A 6474-nucleotide genomic window follows, 5' to 3' on the forward strand; every position below is an offset into this window, starting at 1 on the left:
AGATTTGGAAGTTTGAACTATACGGCCGACATCCGCGGAGACTTGATCTTCGACGGATTCGAGCCACAGCCGAGCGCGCCGCACTGTCACGATGGGCATGATTTAGCTCTGCTGCCGGACAGTGCCCTGGAGGCCGCACAAGAGTCTGCTCCGACCCTTAACTCGGAGCCGACTGCGCCGATCGAGGAAGGGTGGCTAGACACCGCCTCGGGGGCTGCTACCTCTACGGTGATGGAGCCGAATACCGACCCTGTCCCTCATGAAGCTCGGGACTCCAAGGTGCCGGACTCCTATCCGGACCCCGAACCTTCCGCGCCCTTGCCAATCGAATCCGATTGGGCGCCGATCATGGAGTTCACCACTACGGACATCTTTCAGCACTCGCCTTTTGGTGACATCCTGAATTCGCTAAAGTGTCTTTGTTTGTCAGGAGAGCCTTGGCCGGATTATGGCCAGGACGGTTGGGATGCGGACGACGAAGAAATTCATAGCCCACCCACCACCCACTTCGTAGCCACTGTCGATGACTTAACCGACATGCTAGACTTTGACTCCGAAGACATCGACGGTATGGACGACGATGCCGGAGACGACCAGGAACCAGCGCCTACTGGGCACTGGAAAGCCACCTCGTCCCACGACATATACATGGTGGATATCCGAAAGGATGGGAATGGCGACGGAACAACGGAGGATGATCCCTCCAAAAATCAGCCTAAGCGCCGGCGTCAGCGGCGCCGCTCCAAATCCCGCCACAGCAAGAATGGAGATTCCGGCACCGGAGATAATAACACCCCGGATAGTGCCGAAGACAACCCCCTCCAACAAGATTCAGCACAGGAGGACGGAGAAGCCAGCCCTCACGAGAGAGCGGCAGATGAAGAGGTAGAGGACGATAATTACATGCCTCCCTCTGGAGACGAGGCAAGCCTCGACGACGACGAATTCGTCGTGCCTGAGGATCCCGTCGAACAAGAGCGTTTCAAACGCAGGCTTATGGCCATGACAAGCAGCCTCAAGAAAAAGCAGCAACAGCTTAGAGCTGATCAAGATTTGCTAGCCGACAGATGGACTGAAGTCCTCGCAGCCGAAGAGTACGAACTCGAACGCCCCTCCAAAAGCTTCCCCAAACGCAAGCTGTTGCCCCGATTAGAGGAGGAAGCATATAAACCTACATCACCAGCGCACAATATGGCCGACCGGCCACCTCGTGGCCACGACATAGAGGCCTCTAGGCCCTCCACTAAAGCCACACCCCGGCATCGCTCGAAAAGTACAAAGCCACAGGAGAATGCGCCGGACTTGCGAGAAATATTGGAGGATAAGGAAAGACAATCAAGATTGATCTACGGATCACGTTGGCGCCCCACAATACGCGACGACAATCGTCGCGCCGGATACAGCAATTCCGGCCAGGCCGCACACAGTAGACAAAGCTCGCTTGAGCTACGTCGTGATATAGCCCAATACAGAGGTGCCGCACACCCACAATGCTTCACAGATGAAGTAATGGATCATCAAATCCCCGAAGGGTTCAAACCCGTGAACATTGAATCCTACGATGGAACAACAGACCCCGCGGTCTGGATCGAAGACTATCTCCTTCATATCCACATGGCCCGCGGTGATGATCTTCACGCCATCAAATATCTCCCACTCAAGCTTAAAGGACCAGCTCGGCATTGGCTCAACAGCTTGCCAGCAGAATCAATTGGGTGTTTGGAGGACCTGGAAGCCGCATTCCTTGATAACTTCCAGGGCACATATGTGCGACCACCAGACGCCGATGACCTAAGCCACATAATTCAGCAGCCAGACGAATCGGCCAGACAATTCTGGACTCGGTTCTTAACCAAGAAAAATCAAATCATCGACTGTCCGAATGCAGAGGCCCTTGCAGCCTTTAAACACAACATCCACAATGAATGGCTGGCCCGACACATAGGACAGGAAAAGCCAAAATCAATGGCAGCCCTCACATCACTCATGACCCGCTTCTGTGCGGGAGAAGACAGCTGGCTAGCCCGCACTAACAACCTAACCAAAAACTCTGGTAGTTCGGATACCAAAGACCGCAGTGGCACGTCGCGTCGCAATAAGCACAAATGCCGCATTAACGGCGATAATACTGAAGATACGGCAGTCAACGCCGGATTCAGAGGCTCTAAACCCGGTCAGCGGAAAAAGCCATTCAAAAGAACTACTCCATGCCCGTCCAATTTGGACCAGATACTCGATCGCTCGTGCCAGATACACGGCACCCCTGAAAGGCCAGCTAATCACACCAACAGAGATTGTTGGGTGTTCAAACAGGCAGGCAAGTTAATCGCCGAAGGCAATGACAAGGGGCTACATAGCGATGACGTGGAGGAGACACGGCCGCCGAACAACAGAGGACAGAAGGGATTGCCCCCACAGGTGCGGACGGTGAACATGATATACGCAACCCACATACCCAGAAGGGAGCGGAAGCGTGCGCTCAGGGACGCATACGCGATGGAGCCAGTCGCCCCAAAGTTCAACCCGTGGTCCTCTTGCCCAATCACTTTTGATCGAAGGGACCACCCCACCAGCATCCGCCACGACGGATTCACCGCATTGGTTTTGGACCCAATCGTTGACGGATTTCACCTCACTAGAGTCCTGATGGACGGCGGCAGCAGCCTGAACCTGCTTTATCAGGATACAGTGCACAAGATGGGCATAGACCCCTCAAGGATTAAACCCACAAAAACAACCTTCAAAGGCGTCATACCAGGTGTAGAGGCCAATTGTACCGGCTCAGTCACACATGAAGTGGTCTTCGGATCCCCAGATAACTTCCGAAGCGAGGAGTTAATCTTCGACATAGTCCCGTTCCGCAGCGGCTATCATGCACTGCTCGGACGAACCATGTTTGCAAAATTCAATGTGGTGCTGCACTATGCATACCTCAAGATCAAGATGCCAGGCCCTCGAGGAGTCATCACGGTCAACGGAAACACTGAACGCTCTCTCCGAACGGAGGAGCATACAGCGGCCCTCACGGCGGAGGTTCAGAGTAGCCTCTTAAGGTATTCTCGAGTCCGGCTGTTAAGCGACCGGACACCGTCAAGCGCGCCCGGAGTAACCTACAATAAGACCACCTGGCATGTTCCGAGCACGCGTAGCAATGCGGCCCCAACCCCAGCCCTCGCAAAATTGCAAAACTAGTACTCCGCGTACATCACTACGCTCTGGAAATACCATGGGCAAAGGGGGATGGGCACGACCATGGAAGGCCCAGAGTGTGGCTTAACCACACCAGGGGCTCCCAAATGGGTCATCATCTTTCCTTTTCTTTTTTTCCTCAGGACTCCGTTTACCAGAAGCCATGTCCGGCAGTAGACCCGCCGAACTCACGATACAACAGCCAGGGAAGCAGAAAAGCTACAACGAGCATCCAGGGGCTTAAGTTCCCCATATTATGGTGCGATAAGTCCGAACACTTTCACAAGTGCGGCACCCCGAACTTATAGCATTATATGCATCGGCTCCGAATCATGTCTTGGGTCAATAGTTGGGTTTGCCCGGCTCCCATGTTTTGGCACCTTACATTCCGTTTTATCGGCTAAGGTAGCGCTGGGAGAACCACTGCGATTGTGCCCCAGTTGAGCTGGGTGAGCACCTGAGTGGAGAAAGCTAAAACTGACTGTCATGATAAGGCGAGAGCCGGTCGCTGTTCGAGAGGGTTTTTCGAGTCCCTAAAGACTTATGCCGCTTAGAGCGAAGAACCGGCTTTGTCCGGCCCAGGCGTGGATAGCGCCCCGAATTCGGCCTTCCGAACACTAGGGGCTTCGCCAAAATTTAAAATTATAGAATTCTATGGCTAAGTGAGAGTGTTCAAGCACTATAAGTCCGGTTGCCTTGTTCGCTGTGTTGAGCGCCTCCCTAGAAGGACCCAAAAATGGGAACAAGAGCGCTCAAGTTTATCCCGAACACCCCAGCACTCGTGGCATGGGGGCTGAAGCCAACGACTTGCCATCTGTCAGATTTGATAAACGGCCACACAGAAGGTAATATTTTAAATTAAGAAAAGTTGCTTAGCACATATGAACAAAGTTTTCAGCGCACAGGATAACAAAACGCGAGTCTAATCAAAGATTACATCTTTGGAGCACTCACCCGCAATAATGCGGGCACCCTTCAGGACACCCTTATAATACATCTCGGGCATGCGATACTCCTTGCCCAGCGGCGGCGCATCCGTCACATGCTTCTCGGCGTCCATCCTGCCCCAGTGCACCTTAGCGCGGGCGAGGGCCCGACGGGCACCTTCAATACAGGCGGAATTCTTGATGACGTCAACACATGGACAGGCGTCCACCAGCCGCCGCACCAGACCGAAGTAGCTCCCAGGCATAGCTTCCTTGGGCCATAGCCGAACTATAAGGCCCTTCATGGCCTGTTCGGCCGCCTTATGGAGCTCGACCAGCTGCTTCAGCTGGTCGCTCAGGGGCACCGGATGTCCGGCCCCAACATACTGAGACTAGAACACCTTCTCCGTCGAGCTCTCCTCCTCGGCTCTATAGAATGCGGCAACATCGGACACACTGCGGGGCAGATCTGCGGACGCTCCTGGAGAGCTCCGAATTCAGGTAAGTAACAGGTTGTTCACTTTTACATGCTTGCTTTGCATGAAGAATGCCTTACCCGCCGCTATCTTCTTCACCGCCTCGATTTCCTGGAGGGCCTTTTGGGCTTCGGCCTTAGCGGCTTTGGCACTCTCAAGAGCGGACGCAAGCTCGGACTCTCGAGTCTTCGATTCACGCTCCAAATCCTCGTGTTTTTCTACGAGAGCCTGGAGCTCTTGCTGAACCTCCACCACCCGCGCCTCCTGCTTCTCTCGCTCTGTGCGTTCCGCGGCCGCATTGCGCTCGGCCGCAGACACCGCCTCCTTCAGGGTTGCCACCTCGTTCGTGGCCCCTGCAATACCCACGTTATTCCTGTCATTTTTTGCAACCAAATCCTTTTTTTATGAGGTACAACTTTAATAAGGTGTTACTTACCTTCCTTGTCCTCGAGCTGCTTCCTGGCACGGCCGAGCTCGCTCTCGGATCGCTCGAGGCTCTTCTTTAAGGCATTAACCTCCGCAGTAAGTGCGGCAGAGGTCAGCAGCGTATCCTGCATTCCCATATTGACATATTTGTGTTAGACTCCTGCTTATATCTTTTTAGATCCTCAGCTCGGCTTTTCTTTCCGAACACCGAACTAAGCATCAGGGGCTACTGTCTATGGGGTACTACTTTACATATCTTAAAAGAGATCCTTACCTCAAAGCCTGTTAGAAGGCTGCTGCAGGCTTCGGTCAGCCCGCTCTTGGCGGACTGAACTTTCTGAATCACCGCACTCATGACGGTGCGGTGTTCCTCGTCGATGGAAGCGCCGTTGAGCGCTTACAGCAAGTTATCTGGCGCCTCCGGTTGGACGAAGGTCACTGGCGTCTCCGTTTCGCCCTTCTTACGAAGGGGCCGCCCGCCGGACTCCGGAACCACCAAAGGTTCCGGCACGGAGTCCGGCCCAAGGTCCGGGAGGTTGCCCTGCAGCACCTCCGGGGTCTCCTCCTCCTGGCCGGTCCCCTTCTGGGACCCCACCTCGGCGTCGTCAGCGTCACGAGGGGAGGAGGCAGTCAGAAGTGAAGCACTATTCACATCCGACGAACCCAATGACCCGCTTGACGAAGCGGGGAGATCATCCTTGGGCAGACTACAGGGTTGTATGCAACATTAGAAGACGCAATGCGACAATAAGAAAAATTATGAGTTATTCAGGGGTCCGGACACTTACGATCTCGCCAGGGGCTTGGCCCTTGAGGGCCACTCCTCGTCGCCGTTGTCGGCGTTGGTGGAACAGTCCGGGGGAAGGGTCCTTCCCTTCTTGGACCCTTCGGCCTCCCCCGTTGGGGAGGCCTTCCTCTTCTTCTCTCCCCCCACTGGGGGAGAGGCCTCTTTCTTCTCCTCCTCGTCCTCGTGGGAGGAGTTCGCCTTGGAGTCATCGGACGATGAATCCGATAACACCTGACGCCGGGAACTCCTCCGGGTTCCCGTGGCCTTCTTCTTGGCCTTCTTCTCCGGCACCACGTATGGCGCCGGGACCAGCAGCCCTGTCAAACGGGCATTCGCTGGGTCTTCTGGAAGGGGAGCCAGACAGTTAACTTGTCCGGACGTCTTCTGCCAGGCCTGTTAAAGGTATTGCGAGTTTAGATCCCGCATAGAGTCAAACTATGAAAAGCAAGTGTCCCATAAAGGATAACATAGCTTACCTCGCCAGCCGGATGCTGCGAGCTGAATCCGCGATCTTTGGTAGCGGATGCGGGAGCCTCGGCACCCTTGAACAGCACCCTCCAGGCCTCTTCGTATGTAGTGTCGAAGAGCCCGCTCAAAGTCTGGTGCTGTGCCGGATCGAACTCCCACAAGTTGAAGTCCCGCTGTTGGCAGGGGAGAATCCGGCGGATGA

The sequence above is a fragment of the Triticum aestivum genome, chromosome 7B (genome assembly GCF_018294505.1).
Source record: "Triticum aestivum cultivar Chinese Spring chromosome 7B, IWGSC CS RefSeq v2.1, whole genome shotgun sequence".
NCBI lineage: Eukaryota > Viridiplantae > Streptophyta > Magnoliopsida > Poales > Poaceae > Triticum > Triticum aestivum.